Source organism: Marmota monax, unplaced genomic scaffold (assembly GCF_021218885.2).
Source record: "Marmota monax isolate L192 unplaced genomic scaffold, Marmota_monax_Labrador192_F-V1.1 WCK01_AAM20220418_F8-fsc00051, whole genome shotgun sequence".
NCBI lineage: Eukaryota > Metazoa > Chordata > Mammalia > Rodentia > Sciuridae > Marmota > Marmota monax.
In genome coordinates this window covers 12,274,142-12,290,027 of record NW_026695202.1, presented here as the reverse complement: position 1 = coordinate 12,290,027, position 15,886 = coordinate 12,274,142, and the positions used below count along the sequence as shown (strand labels likewise).

At 39.3% G+C, this 15,886-nt stretch overlaps 1 protein-coding gene across 2 annotated transcripts in view; it reads left to right on the top strand.

Moving 5' to 3' along the window:
- The window catches only part of Slc25a17 (solute carrier family 25 member 17), a 58,745-nt gene that overhangs the window by 2,189 nt on the left and 40,670 nt on the right, over positions 1–15,886 (top strand). Inside the window, exon 2 of one of the 2 annotated variants that reach the window (XM_058574251.1) lies at positions 8,809–8,903. The exons of the other annotated variant lie outside the window; for it this stretch is intronic. The gene's annotated coding sequence lies outside the window, so the exon portion shown is untranslated. The remainder of the gene's footprint in view (positions 1–8,808; positions 8,904–15,886) is intronic. 2 annotated transcript variants of the gene reach the window in all.

Here is a 15,886-nt window from a genome sequence, read left to right as displayed (position 1 = left end):
ACTTTTGTGCATGGCGAGAGAAAGGGATTCAGTTTCATTTTGTTGCATATGGATTTCCAGTTTTCCCAGCACCATTTGTTGAAGATGCTATCCTTCCTCCATTGCATGCTTTTAGCCCCTTTATCAAATATAAGATAATTGTAGTTTTGTGGGTTGGTTTCTGTGTCCTCTATTCTGTACCATTGGTCCACCCGCCTGTTTTGGTACCAGTACCATGCTGTTTTTGTTACTATTGCTCTGTAGTATAGTTTGAAGTCTGGTATCGCTATACCGCCTGATTCACACTTCCTGCTTAGCATTGTTTTTGCTATTCTGGGTCTTTTATTTTTCCATATGAATTTCATGATTGCTTTCTCTATTTCTACAAGAAATGCCGTTGGGATTTTGATTGGCATTGCATTAAACCTATAGAGAACTTTTGGTAATATCGCCATTTTGATGATGTTAGTTCTGCCTATCCATGAACAGGGTATATTTTTCCATCTTCTAAGATCTTCTTCTATTTCTCTCTTTAGGGTTCTGTAGTTTTCATTGTATAAGTCTTTCACCTCTTTTGTTAGGTTGATTCCCAAGTATTTTATTTTTTTTGAAGATATTGTGAATGGAGTGGTTGTCCTCATTTCCATTTCAGAGGATTTGTCGCTGATATACAGGAATGCCTTTGATTTATGCGTGTTGATTTTATATCCTGCCACTTTGCTGAATTCATTTATTAGCTCTAATAGTTTCTTTGTAGAGCCTTTTGGGTCTGCTAGGTATAGAATCATATCATCTGCAAATAGTGATAATTTAAGTTCTTCTTTTCCTATTTTTATGCCTTTAATTTCTTTCGTCTGTCTAATTGCTCTGGCCAGCGTTTTGAGAACTATGTTGAACAGAAGTGGTGAAAGAGGGCATCCCTGTCTTGTTCCAGATTTTAGAGGGAATGCCTTCAATTTTTCTCCATTCAGAATGATGCTAGCCTGAGGCTTAGCATAGATTGCTTTTACACTATTGAGGTATGTTTCTGTTATCCCTAGTTTTTCTAGAGTTTTGAACATAAAGGGATGCTGTACTTTGTCGAATGCTTTTTCCGCATCTATCGAGATGATCATATGGTTCTTATTTTTAAGTCTATTGATGTGGTGAATAACATTTATTGATTTCCGTATATTGAACCAGCCTTGCATCCCAGGGATGAATCCTACTTGATCATGGTGCGCAATTTTTTTGATATGTTTTTGTATCCGATTCGCCAGAATTTTATTGAGGATTTTTGCATCTAGGTTCATTAGAGATATTGGTCTGTAGTTTTCTTTCTTTGAAGTGTCTTTGTCTGGTTTAGGTATCAGGGTGATGTTGGCCTTGTAGAATGAATTTGGAAGTTCTCCCTCTTTTTCTATTTCCTGAAGTAGCTTGAAAAGTATTGGTATTAGTTCCTCTTTAAAGGTTTTGTAAAATTCTGCTGTATACCCATCCGGTCCTGGGCTTTTCTTAGTTGGTAGTCTTTTGATGGTTTCTTCTATTTCCTCAATTGATATTGGTCTGTTTAGGTTGTCTATATCCTCCTGACTCAATCTGGGCAGATCATATGACTTAAGAAATTTATCTATGCCTTCACTATCTTCTAATTTATTGGAGTATAAGGATTCAAAATAATTTCTGATTATCTTCTGTATTTCTGAAGTGTCTGTTGTGATATTGCCTTTTTCATCCCGTATGCTAGTAATTTGAGTTCTCTCTCTTCTTCTCTTCGCTAGCATGGCTAAGGGTCTGTCGATTTTGTTTATTTTTTCAAAGAACCAACTTTTAGTTTTGTCAATTTTTTCAATTGTTTCTTTTGTTTCGATTTCATTAATTTCAGCTCTGATTTTAATTATTTCTTGCCTTCTACTTCTTTTGCTGTTGTTTTGCTCTTCTTTTTCTAGGATTTTGAGATGAAGTATGAGATCATTTATTTGTTGGTTTTTTTCTTTTTTTAAGGAATGAACTCCAAGCAATGAATTTTCCTCTTAGAACTGCTTTCAATGTGTCCCATAGATTCCGATATGTTGTGTCTGTGTTTTCATTAATCTCTAAGAAATTTTTAATTTCCTCCTTGATGTCTTCTATAACCCATTGATCATTCAGTAACCTATTGTTCATTCTCCAAGTGATGTATGCTTTTTCCTTCCTTCTTTTATCGTTGATTTTCAGTTTCATTCCATTATGATCAGAAAGGATGCATGGTATTATCTCTACTCCTTTATATTGTCTAAGAGTTGCCCTGTGACATAATATATGATCTATTTTTGAGAAGGATCCATGTGCTGCTGAGAAAAAAGTGTAACTGCTTGATGTTGGGTGATATATTCTATATATGTCAATTAAGTCTAGGTTATTAATTGTGTTGTTGAGTTCTATAGTTTCCTTATTCAACTTTTGTTTGGAAGATCTGTCCAGTGGCGAGAGAGGTGTGTTGAAGTCTCCCATGATTATTGTATGATGGTCTATTAGAGTTTGTTTGATGAACATAGCTGCACCATTGTTTGGGGCATATATATTTATGATTGTTATGTCTTGTTGGTGTATGGTTCCCTTAAGCAGTATGTAGTGTCCCTCTTTATCCCTTTTGATTAACTTTGGCTTGAAATCTATTTTATTTGATATGAGTATGGACACTCCTGCTTGTTTCCGAAGTCCATGAGTGATATGATTTTTCCCAACCTTTCACCTTCAGCCTATGTATGTCTTTTCCTATCAAATGCGTCTCCTTTAGGCAGCATATTGTTGGGTCTTGTTTTGTGATCCATTCTACTAGCCTGTGTCTCTTAATTGGTGAGTTTAAGCCATTAACATTTAGGGTTATTATTGAGATATGGGTTGTTGTTCCAGCCATATTTGTTTATTTATGTTACTAAACATGGTTTGTTTTCCTCTTTGATTATTCCCCCCCCCCTTTACTGTCCTACCTCCCACTGTTGGTTTTCATTGTTATTTTCCATTTCCTCTTCCTGTAATGTTTTGCCGAGGATGTTTTGAAGAGATGGTTTTCTAGCTGCATATTCTTTTAACTTTTGTTTGTCGTGGAAGGTTTTAATTTCATCTTCCATCCTGAAGCTTAATTTCGCTGGATACACAATTCTTGGTTGGAACCCATTTTCTTTCAGTGTTTGAAATATGTTATTCCAGGATCTTCTAGCTTTCAGAGTCTGTGTTGAAAGATCAGCTGTTATCCTGATTGGCTTACCCCTAAATGTAATCTGCTTCCTTTCTCTTGTAGCTTTTAAAATTCTCTCCTCATTCTGTATGTTGGGCATCTTCATTATAATGTGTCTAGGTGTGGATCTCTTATAATTTTGCACATTCGGCATCCTGTAGGCTTCTAGAATTTGGGATTCTGTCTCATTCTTCAAGTCTGGGAAGTTTTCTCGTATTATTTCATTGAATAAATTGCTCATTCCTTTGGTATGGAGTTCTATACCTTCCTGTATCCCAATGACTCTTAAGTTTGGTCTCTTAATGTTATCCCATATTTCTTGGATGTTCTGCTGATGGTTTCTTAACAGTCTTGCTGAGCTGTCTATGTTCTTTTCAAGTTGAAATACTTTGTCTTCATTGTCTAATGTTCTATCTTCTAAGTGTTCTACTCTGCTGGTAGTATTCTCCATTGAGTTTTTAAGTTGGTTTATTGCTTCCTGCATTTCTAGGATTTCTGTTTGTTTGTTTTTTATAACCTCTATCTCCCTGTATAGTTGATCCTTTGCTTCCTGGATTTGTTTGTGTAATTCCTTGTCGAAGTGATCTTTCATTGTCTGATTTTGCTGTCTAATGTCTTCCTTGATACTCCAGATCATCTGAAGCATATATATCCTGAATTCTTTATCTGACATTCCATCTGCTGCAGCTGTTACCTCTTCTAAAGTTGAGTTGACCTGCATTGCTTGTAGTCCTTTCTTTCCTTGTCTTTTCATACTGCTTGCGTTTCTTTCTTCTTGGTGAAACTGTTGTGTTTTTGAAAATTTCCCCCCCCCTATATATTTATATTGCTCTTGTATAGTTGAAAAGTCTCCCTTGCAGGTGCGGGCGGGGGCTCTGCTCTGCCCCTCCTCCAATTGGTGTGAGGTGTCTACCATGCCCGCGGACCCCTGGGCCTGATCCGCCGTTTTGTCGCAGGTCTGCCTACCTTGCAGGTGGGGGCAAAGGCTCTGCCCTGCCCCTCCTACCACGCCCGGGGACCGCTAGGCCTGATCTGCAGGTTGGTCGCCGGTCTGCCCACCTTTCGGGCACGGGTGGCAGTTCCGCTCCGCCCCCACTCCAATTGGGGTCACTTGAACACCACACAGGTGGGCCGCTGGGCCTGATCTGGGCGCGGGCGAAGGCTCTGCTCTGCCCCTACTCCAGTTGGGGTGAAGTGTGTACCACGCTGGCAGGCCGCTGGGTCTGATCCGCTGGTCTGTCGCAGGTCTGCTTACCTTGCTGGCGCGGGCGGCGGCTCTGTCCTGCCCCTCCTACCACGCCCGCAGACCCCTGGGCCTGATCTGCAGGTTGGTCGCAGGTCTGCCTACCTTGCGGGCGGGGGCGGCGGCCCCGCTCCTCCCCTCTGGCTCTACGACAAAGCGAGAGAGACTCGGGTATCTGTGACTCACCCTCCCTACCAGGAGACCAACTGTTTCTGTCGCCGCTGGCACCGATGAAGTTCTCTCCTCGGCCGCTCTCCGATGACATCAGATCTCTGCCATGCTGGCATCCCCTGTTCTATGGCTGATTCCCATTTTCTTCTCTTCCAATAGGCGGAGCTGTGCCCTCTGAGCCTAGCTTCTGCCCTCTATGTGCTGACAGAAATCCCTGTAAGGTGGCTCCTGGGAGTCTCTCAATCCTGTTAGTCCAGAGCCCTTTCACTTATCCTGCCCCTCCCCCTATTCCTCCTCCCAGCCAGCCAGCCAGGTCCTGTTAACCAGAGGCGGTTCCCCAAGGATCTGATTACACTTGCAGCCCCACCGCGTGTCCTATATCCCGAACAATGAACACCCTCTCTGTCATTCATCTAAGCCCCAGTGCTGTGGTGGGGTGATCTGGGAACCAACAGTTTAATTTTTCCGGACCCCTTTGGTGGGCACGCCCCCAGAAACTGGCGGCTAAGATCTTGGTGTCGCCGCTGGTGTTAAGGGGATGTGGGGATCTGGAATCCCCTCTGCTTCCCTACAGACACGCCCCCGGAGAGATTCCCGAGGTTTCCTGGCTGCTTGTATCTGGGGGGGGTGGGAGTCACACACCTGCTAACGTGGATTCCGCTGGGAAGGAATTCTGTCGGCGGAACTCTGGTGATGTCACCTCTCTGCTATGGCGGGCCCCAGGCTCCTTGCCGGAGTGTCCGAAGGGAGGGGTGGGACTGGTCTGTCTCTGGTTGGTTTCAGCTCCTGGTTCGCTATTTCATGAAGGCTTGGCGAGAGACCTCTTCCTAGAGTCCCTGCACCGCTCCTGCTGCGCTGCGCCTCGGAGGCTATCCGCCCTGACGCGGGGGCTGCGTGCAGGCAGCTGACAGTCGCCGAGTCACGCGGGCAGCAGCTGGCAGCGGCTGGCGGGTCTGGACCTCTGCGCTGCGTGGCGGAGATTCACTCGTCTAGCGCAAACTGTCACCTCCAAAATCCTACCAATTCCCGGCCGGTCTCTCTTTAGTGGAATTTTGCTAGGAGTTTCTCAACAGGTCGAATCTAAGCGTATCCATGTGTCTCTCTGACCCTGTTGTTGGGGAGGTACTGAAAGCGCTGCCTCCCCACTCGCCGCCATGTTGGATCCCCCACGTTTCTCTTCTGATTCTTCCTCTTCTGAAGTTCAAGACTGGCCTGAACTCCTTCCCCTTTCTCATATCCTTCACTAGTTGTCACCACATACTATTAGAACACCTGTGATTTCAGGGAACATCACTGAATCCTTTCCTTTTAGTCCTCAAAATGTTCACTCATAGCTCATGTTCTGTGTAGACTAATCTGAGTTGAACGCCAACTCCATATTTGTTAGCTAAGTGACCTGTAAACCTTACTTTTCTTGTGTGTGTGTATTTGGCTGGGGATTGAAACCCGGGCCTCATGCATCTTGTGCGTGGTAAGCAAGTGCCTTACCACTAGCCCTTTCTATTTTGTTTTGAGACAAGTTCTTGAACCTGATGATCCTCCTGTGTCACCTTCCCAGGTAGCTGGGATTACACCTGTGCACTACCATGCCAGGCGCACTTTCTTGATCTGAAAGTGGGAGAAATGATAACTAGTTCACAGAGTTGTTTTGAGAATTAGGTGACACAGTATTTCATTAAAGTGTCTTATTCTGGATTCTTTGGATTCAACCAGAAGAGCCATGGAAGCATGCTTGGCTTGCTTCTGCATGGAGTCCTGTGTCTGGTATGGAGGGAATAAAAATGCAAATAGATTTCAGAGGACCAAATTATGTGACTTCAAGTGGGAGAGCTGCTGTTGAACCTGTAATTTACATTTTAAACATGATCACTCTGGCTGCTCTGTTGAGAGAGTCTAAGGGAGTGAGTTACAATTATTAGGCAAGAGATTTTGGTGACATGGACTAGGATGGTAACAGTGGAGGGGGTGAGAAGTAATCATTTACCTGGAATATGTTTATAAGATAACCAGAATGAAACTGAGTTGACTCCAAGAATTTTGGGTTTAAGCATCTGGAAGGAAGATGTTCCTGTTTATTGAGATGGCAAAAGCTGTAAAGGAACAGGTTTGGGGGAATAGATAAGCATTGTTTTAATTTTGGGTTAATTAAGTTTGAAATGCCTATCTAAAATTTATTTTATTTTTTGTTTATTCATTTATTGTCTCTCCCACTGGAACACACACTTCATCTTCATAATGAAAGGGACTTAGTTCTCCACTGTATTCCTAGCACCTAGAAAGCTATAAAGGAACAGGTTTGGGGGAATAGAAATTAAATGATTAACTTACCCAGGAGTGAGTGTAGAATAAGAAAAAAATCTCAATGACTAAGCCATGAAGCAGACAAACATGAAGAGGTTGGGGAAATATGACTGCACCAGCAAAGGAGACTTAAGGAAATACCAGAACAGTGAGAGGAAAACTGAGAGTGCCGTGGTCTGAAAGGCTTATGAAGAGTGAGGAAGAAAGGTGTATGCAAACTAGGTCAGACACTGCTGATGGGTCAAGTAAGGCAAGGACTGAGAATTAACTATTGGATTTATTGTGATAAATTCAGTGACTAATTGAGAAGACCAACTTCAGTGGAGTGGTGGGCTGAATAGTTGGAGTACAACTTGGAGAGAAAGGGAAAATGGGTAATGCTTGTTTTCTTTTCCCTTTCTCATTTAGTGCCATTCATTCAACAATTTTATTGAATGCATACCATGTGTCGTGCGCTGTTCTAGGTGCTAGGAATACAGTGGAGAACTAAGTCCCTTTCATTATGAAGATGAAGTGTGTGTTCCAGTGGGAGAGTCAAGACAATAAATGAATAAACAAAAAATAAAATAAATTTTAGATAGTAAGTGCTATAAAACAAATAGGGTTGGCAAACCTTTTTTTATAAGTAGGCAAATATTGTAGGCATTGTGTATGGTATATATTGTCTCTGTCATGGCTACTCATTGCCATGGTAGTGTGAAAGCATCCATAGACAATGAGTAAATGAATGGGTAGAGCTGTGTTCCCATAAAACCCTTTTTGCAAAATCAGGCAGTGGATTGGATTTGGCCTACAGACCATAGTTTTCTGAGCCTTGCTATAGGGCATGACTAAAGATAGAGATATCTCTATTTAATCCTGAAGGGTATTTTTATTTCTCATTGCTTATTTTTCTCTTGTCAAAGTACTTGAAATTGTTCACCCTGAATTGGCTGTGTTTTTTCCCCTCCCATAAGCTACACAGGTTACCTAATGTGCATACTTTCATAATAATAATTTTTTCTCTTGCTCCCCCTCAAGAAAGTACTGTTCCTAGTACATATCTGAATGAAAAATTGCTTTAGATTTTTCTTTATTTCTTTGAAATATCATGCTGAACACTTATTATGAGACTTTTAGAAAACTTCTGTATTAAAGTTAAAATCATACAACATGAACCCTATTTTCATCTGGCTGTTACAAAAGGTAAAATATCACCACGAAAATGTAACTAGAGCTAATGGAAAAAAAGCATTGTTTTTAATGATATAGTATCATGATGATGGCTGATGTTTGTTTAAATCTCCTAAACATAATGCTCAACCAAGGCTTGGAGATGATCATGGAGGATTAGTTTAGCAGAGCTGGTTAAAAGCACTTGAGTGCCTTTCTTGAGCTAGTCAGCCTGGGTTAGAATCCTGTCTGTGCCTCTCACTAAGTTGTCTTGGTATAAACTCCTGGGCTGCCTGGAATAATTGCTTCTACCCAAAGGGTTGTTGGATCACTGTTTAAGATGTTGATTTACAACCTTTGGCATTGACTTTTCAGGCTTATTTGTTAAGTTCCTTCCAAGTACTATACGTTTTTACTATGAAGTATGTGCTGTTATACAAATGTACAGTATGGTAGGGGAGAGGGGTGCTGTGCTGGGGATCAAATACAGGGCCTGGCACATACTGAGTAACTATTCTACCACAGAGTTATGCTCCCAGCATCAGTATACACACGTATTTTAAAAATCAAAATAAATTCTGGTTTTGAGTGTTTTGTGGCACTCCTTTGGAATTTGCAGATAATCTTGAATATCCCAGAGCAAGAATCATATTGTTACAGGAAAATGCCCTGTCTTCAGTTGATGTCTTATGTGATGCAATCAGTTGGTGCTTACCATGGAGCCATATCCCAGCCCTTCTTTTATTTTTTTATTTTGAAACAGGGTCTTGCTAAATTGTGTAGAGCCTCGAAGTTGCTGAAGCTGACTTTGAACTCATAATCCTCCTACCTCAGCCTCCCAAGCCACCAGGATTACAGGTGTGCACCATCATACCCAGCTGTAAACCTTCTTTTTTTTTTAATATTTATTTTTTAGTTGTAGTTGGGCACAATATCTTTATTTTATTTATTTATTTTTATGTGGTGCTGAGGATCGAACCCAGGGCCTCTCACTTGCTAGGCGAGCCACAGTCCCAGCCCCTGTAAACCTTCTTATTGAACAGTCCTAATGATAAGTGCCTGGGCCCTGCTGGGTCACAGAGCAATGACAGGTGGGGGTGAGAAAATAAAGGAGAAATCTTTTATATTTCTCATGATTTGAATTTTTTTAATATTTATTTTTTAGGGTTTTTTTTTTTTTTTTTTTTTTTTAGGTGGACACAGTATCTTTATGTGGTGCTGAGAATCGAACCCAGTGCCTCACGCATGCTAGGAGAGCGCGCTACACTTGTGCCCCATCCCCAGCCCTTGAATTTTTTAAGAGTCTTTATTCAATTACATGCAATTCTTTTAAAATATAAATTATGCCATTTGTGATGGTATATGCCTGTAATCCCAGCTACTCGAAAGGCTGAGATAGGAGGATCACAAGTTCAAGGCCAGCCTTGGCAATTTCACAAGACCCTATCTCAAAATAAAAAATATAAAGGGCTGAAGATGCAACTCAGTAAAGTACCCCTGGGTTTAATCCTCAGTATCTCAAATAAATAAATTAATTAAAATACACACACACCCAAATTATAAAGTCAGGCGTTTTGCCACATACCTGTAGTTCCAGCTATTCTGGAGGCTGAGGCAGGATGGTTGCTTGATCCCAGGAGTTCAAGGTCAGCTATTCTGGAGGCTGAGGCAGGATGGTTGCTTGAGCCCAGGAGTTCAAGGTCTATGGATGCTTTCACACTACCATGGCAATGAGTAGCTATGACAGAGACAATATACACCATACACAATGCCTACAATATTTGCCTACTTATAAAAAAAGGTTTGCCAACCCTATTTGTTTTATAGCACTTACTATCTAAAATTTATTTTATTTTTTGTTTATTCATTTATTGTCTTGACTCTCCCACTAAATCTAAGCAATAGCAAGACTGATCCACTCTCAAAAAATAAGTAAATAGATAGATAAGATAAAACAAACAATCAAATAAGATACCAAGAAGATTTAAATAAGACAAGGGGCTGGGATTGTGACACAGTGGTAGTTTTGCTCACCTAACACGTGTGAGTCCTTGGATTCAATCCTCAGCACCACATAAATAAATAAATAAAATAAAGGTATTATGTCCATCTACTTAAATTCTTAAAAAAAAAAAAAATAGAGACAAAAGAAGTTCCCTGAAAATTACTGATTAATCATAGCATTACAACTCCAGTCTGTTTTAATGTTTAAACTACCCTAGGTAATTCCAACAAATAGCACTTTTCTAATTCTAGATTAAGAAAATCTCTTTTACTTACAAATGTACATTTCATTTCTTTTTTTTTTTTTTTTTAAAGAGAGAGAATTTTAATATTTATTTTTTAGTTTTCGGCAGACACAACATCTTTGTTTGTATGTGGTGCTGAGGATTGAACCCGGGCCGCACGCATGCCAGGCAAGCGCGCTACCGCTTGAGCCACATCCCCAGCCCACAAATGCACATTTCTACAGATAAAATTTTTCAAAGAAAATCTAATGAGAACCAAAAACATAAATTTACAATATAATTACACTTGAATTTTAGAGAATTTTTTACATATTAGGCCACTGATTTCTATGCAAAGGAGTCTGGGTTGAAGTTGATCAGATATAGTGTCAAAATGTGGCTGTATCTTCCTCACTCCCTATTCTTTATGTTTATATCCAGATAAAAATTTATGAATAGATCTCTTGTTTATGTATTGGCATAGAGTTTCGTATCCCGAGTTGTTTGGTGTTTGTTCTGGATTATAAAGTATGTTCCATGTGTATCAATTAGTGTTCTCTGGTTACAAGCTGGAGATAACACAGACTTAAACAAAAATGAGACTTATTGCAAGGCTCTTTGGGAGCTCCCTGAATCAGTGGGGAGGCTTAAGAACTTGGAATAGAAAAGAACCAACTAGTTTCAGGAAGATTTCTGAAATAATCTCTGATTCTAACAGGCTCCAAAAGTATTTCTGAAACTCCCTGGAGATTCTCCATTGGATACCACTGCTGCAATTGATGGCTTCTGTCCGTGTTCCTTCTGCCCATACAACATTCTGCTCAAAATTCAAGATTCTGGGACAGTCTCTATTAGCAGTGCTTAGGGTCATGTGCCTAACCCTTGATCTGTAATTCTCCAAAAGAAAACCAGTATGTCATGTCCTTAGGAAAAGAATGATGCTGTGTGACCAGAACATCTGATATTTACTATATCATGTCATTAAAAAGTCTTCAAATGTCGGGGCTGGGGTTGTGGCTCAGCAGTAGAGCACTTGCCTAACATGGGCTGAGTGCTAGGTTCGATCCTCAGCACCACATAAAAATAAAATAAAAGGTATTGTGTACAATTAAAACAAAAAATTCTTCAAATGTCATTTTAAATATATTTTAACATCTCATGGGTATTTCATTGTTTTTTTATGTGCATTTGCATACTTGCAACTTGTCACTGTGGTAAACATTTTGTGTGATGTCAGTGTGTCCTCCCACACCCCCTTATGAACAAACTTTAGGAGTGGTCAATAAAATGTCTTCTCTGATTTCATTTGTTGAGTCATAAATTAGAGATGAAAACCTGTATTTTTCAGCTTTGAAGAGGTAGCTCAGTTGGTAGAGTGCTTGCCTAATATTTGCAGGGCCTTGGGTTCCATCTCCAGTACCACAAACACACACACAATGTGCTATTTTCAGATTCAATTCAGTTAATTTGGATTCTAATCTGTAACATGCCAATAGTCTACCAGGGAGCCAGGCATGATGGCACATGTCTGTAATCCCAGAGGTTTGGGAGACTGAGGCAGAAGGATTGCAGATTCAAGGCCAGCCTCAGCAACTTAGTGAAAATAAAAAGTAAAAAGAGCTGAGGATGTGGCTCAGTGGTTAAGTGCCTCTGGCTTCAATCTTTAGTACAAAAAAAAAAAAGTGGGGGCTGGGGGTGTAATTAGAAACAATTTTTATTGTTTTTACTTTCTATTCCTGGATTACTGTTCCCCCCTCCCATTTAGGCTTTCAATAGTTGTGATAGAATCATTACATTTTTTTTTTTTTTAAAGAGAGAGGGAGAGAGAAAGAGAATTTTTTAATATTTAGTTTTTTTTAGTATTTGGCGGACACAACGTCTTTGTTTGTATGTGGTGCTGAGGATCGAACCCAGGCCGCATGCATGCCAGGCGAGTGCGCTACCGCTTGAGCCATATCCCCAGCCCATCATTACATAGTTTTTAGTCTTTAGTATTTTATTGCTTTACATTACCCACCATCCATAACATATTGATTTCTTAAAAACCTTTTTAGTGCTTGGCGGGCAGTGTAGCTCAGTGGTAGAATGCTTGCCTGGCATGCCCCAGGACTTGAGTTCCATTCCTAGCACCACAAAAGCACAAAACTGAACAAAACTTTTTAGAGAGAGAGAGAGAATTTTAATATTTATTTTTTAGTTGTTGGCAGACACAACATCTTTGTATGTGGTGCTGAGGATCGAACCCGGGCAGCATGCATGCCAGGCGAGCGCGCTACTGCTTGAGCCACATCCCCAGCCCAAAACCCATTTTTTTTTCTTTCTTTCTTTTTTGTAACCAGGGCCATTTCTTTCTTTTTTTTTGTTTTTTTTTTAAAGAGAGAGTGAGAGAGAGGTAGAGAGAGAGAGAATTTCAACATTTATTTTTTAGTATTTGGCGGACACAACATCTTTGTTTGTATGTGGTGCTGAGAATCGAACCCGGGCCGCACGCATGCCAGGCGAGCGCGCTACCGCTTGAGCCACATCCCCAGCCCCGGGCCATTTCAATTTAGTTCTTTTAAGTTAAATGTTCTTACGTAGTCATTATTGGAATTCCTTTTCTAACTTTATTTTGCTTCTTTTTATGCCTGAGTCAGAAAAAGAATAAATGAAACTATCTTATAATACATACAGTATTCAGTAAATTTGTTTTTTGTTTGTTTGTTTGTTTGTTTTTGTTTTTAAGAAACAAATGTGTGGCAGCTGAAAGGGAGTTTTGGCATGAAATCTTAACTATCTTAGATAATTTATATTTTCTTTCTGAATTTCAGTTTATCAAGCTATAAAACATGACAGTAATGCTCCAACTACTTGGTTGTCATGAGAAGTTACTTCCTAGAATATTATAGTAAAATTATAAATATTCATTCCTGGTTTAGGTTTGTTCTTACAAATGAAGTATTTGTGCCCAATTTTAATTCAGTAGTGGTATTAGTATGTGTAAGGCCCTTGGTTTGATCTCCAGCACCAAAGAAACAAAGAAAGTCAATGAAACTGAAATGTTCTTTTCTCATATGGCTAGCTCTACCCATTCCCTTCCTTCATAGCAGATGATCTACATCTTTTAGTCTCTAGATACACAGAGGCTACTCAGGATGAACTTTCTCACTTTTTCATTTTTTCTAATTACAGAATCAACTGCAGTTGTACCCATAGTTCAAAACAGACTTATCTAGTCGCTGTTCCTCTGATCTTGGTCTTCCCTTTCATGTCACCCCCAGTTATCTTCAGGATTTTGCTCTATTATTTCATCTCCTTCCAATAGCTTTAACCTTTGCTCAGTTTTATCCTATCAGAAAACTATACCAATCTGGTCCAGAGACTGCCTTCTTCAGCCACTGCTTATTCCCCTTTCCTTTATGCCAAGATTATTTCAAAAAAAAATTCTGTATTCTCTTCCTGTCTTCTACATCATACTTGGACCACTGAATCTGTTCTTCCAGAGACATCCCTAACTTTCTAATGGTTCATCTATTTACTGTTCTGTATTCTCATTTGATTAGACTTCTTCATAGTATTTTATACCTGCCTGAAGAGCAGTTGTTCTTTATTTTTTACTAAATAACCATTGTACTTTTGGAAGGAAGTTTAGAAATCATTACTAATTTTAGGTCCCTAAAATTAACTTTGTGTCCTAGTACAAGAAGATACTAAGACATTTAAGGACCAAAATTTGTGGGAATGCCTACTGTATGCCTGATATGATGCTAGTTGTTTTCCATAAATTTAGTTACAACTTCTAGTGACTTTGGCAGGTGTTGGTTCTGAATGTGCAAATGAGGAAATTGAAACATGGAGATCTGAAAGTTACTTTTTTTTTTTTAGTTGTAGATGGACACAATCCCTTTATTTTATTTATTTATATGTGGTCCTGAGGATGGAACCCAGTGCCTCACACGTCAGGCAAGCGCTCCACCACTGAGCTACAACTCCACCCCTGCAAGTTACTTCTTTTTTTTTAAATATATTTTTTTTAAAGATGGATACGATATCTTTATTTTTATGTGGTGCTGAGGATCAAACCCAGTGCCTCATTTGTGCGAGGCAAGAGCTCTATCACTGAGCTATAACCCCAGCTTCTGAAAGTTACTTCTTATATGTATTGTAGCTTATATATACACCTTATTTTATAGCTTAGACTTAAATTCAAACATTCATACTCTTTCCATTAAATACTCAGGTATGTGTCTATTAAGCCTGTCTTTTTTTCTTTGGTTGGAGATTAAACCCAGTGCCTTGTGTGTGCTTTGTACCAGTAAGCTATACTTTCAGCCCTCCATTTTTTTGTTTGACTTATATGTCTGTCTATATATATTAGATGAACTAGAATGATTGTTATGTCAGAGAAAAGACCTATATTAATTCTGATTAGGTGGATAACTTGTGTTTCAATATGAAAGCCATAATAAATGGCTTTCAGTCTTTAGAATTTTATTAGCTCAATATCTATCACAAAAAACTAATCTTAGTTGTTTTCTTTCTAAAATAGTGTTTCTGTCCAATAATGCCATGTACTTCATCAAGAGATACTGCCCACTGATTTTAACAGTGCTGCTGTAACATGACCATCTTTGGACTCCTCTGGATATTGACTTTGGAACTAGCATTGCTTTTTTACAATTTTTCATTCTTCTAAGACGGATTAGCATTTTGGAAATGATCAAATTTGGTGACTTGGTTGATAATGCCAACAAAACATCATCGTTCTGTTCTTAAAAAGCACGATGATCTGTTTCTACATTTTTATGTGTGTCTCTGTCTGTTCCTATAAAGTTGCACATGCTTGGGGGCCAAGTCTTGACCAAGTTAACTCCTTGTGATTTGTGTTAGCCAAATTAAGAAGTATACTTTGGACTTTTGGTGCCCTTTTACAGGAAAGACAAAGCCCTCAAAATGAATAAACCATCTGTGTTTTCGATATGTAACCTGAAATGTACATGATGATACATTCTTAAGGAATACAAGTGCTGACTGTGGAATTATTTACAAAAGAGCCAAAAATCCTCAGGTATTTAGGCTGAAAATAATTTCTGTGACTTTTACTTTCCTGTTTTACTCCAGCTGTGTTCTGTCTCTTAGGTTGCTATCTGGTGTTGCCACCAACTAAAGGTTTTTTTGTTGTTGTTTTTTCTTTTTTCCTATCATACATTCATTGTTTGAGGTGCCTTTTATGTAATAAGGAAGGAAAACTTTTTAACAACTGAATAGAGTACAAAGTGGTATAATACACTTTTCTGTACAGGACACATGATAACTTTTTGAACTCAGATGAGAGAGCAGCTAATTCATTATCATTTCAAATTCACTGTATCTGAGATGGACCCAGTAATTTCCTAAAGCTAGGAACCTTGTTGGACTTTGTTATTTCTATAAATGGTATCCTCACTCCTGTATTTCTCCCTTCTTCCTTATAGTCTGTAATAAATCAGCAAATCTTATTGGTTTTCCCTTTTACAGATCTTCTAATGGATATCTTTTCTCCATTTTCCTAGTCATTACTCAAACTCATTCAGAACCGTATTATTTCAAATCAGATGTACTTTGCTGAAGAATTGTTTGTATGTTGTTCAGGTT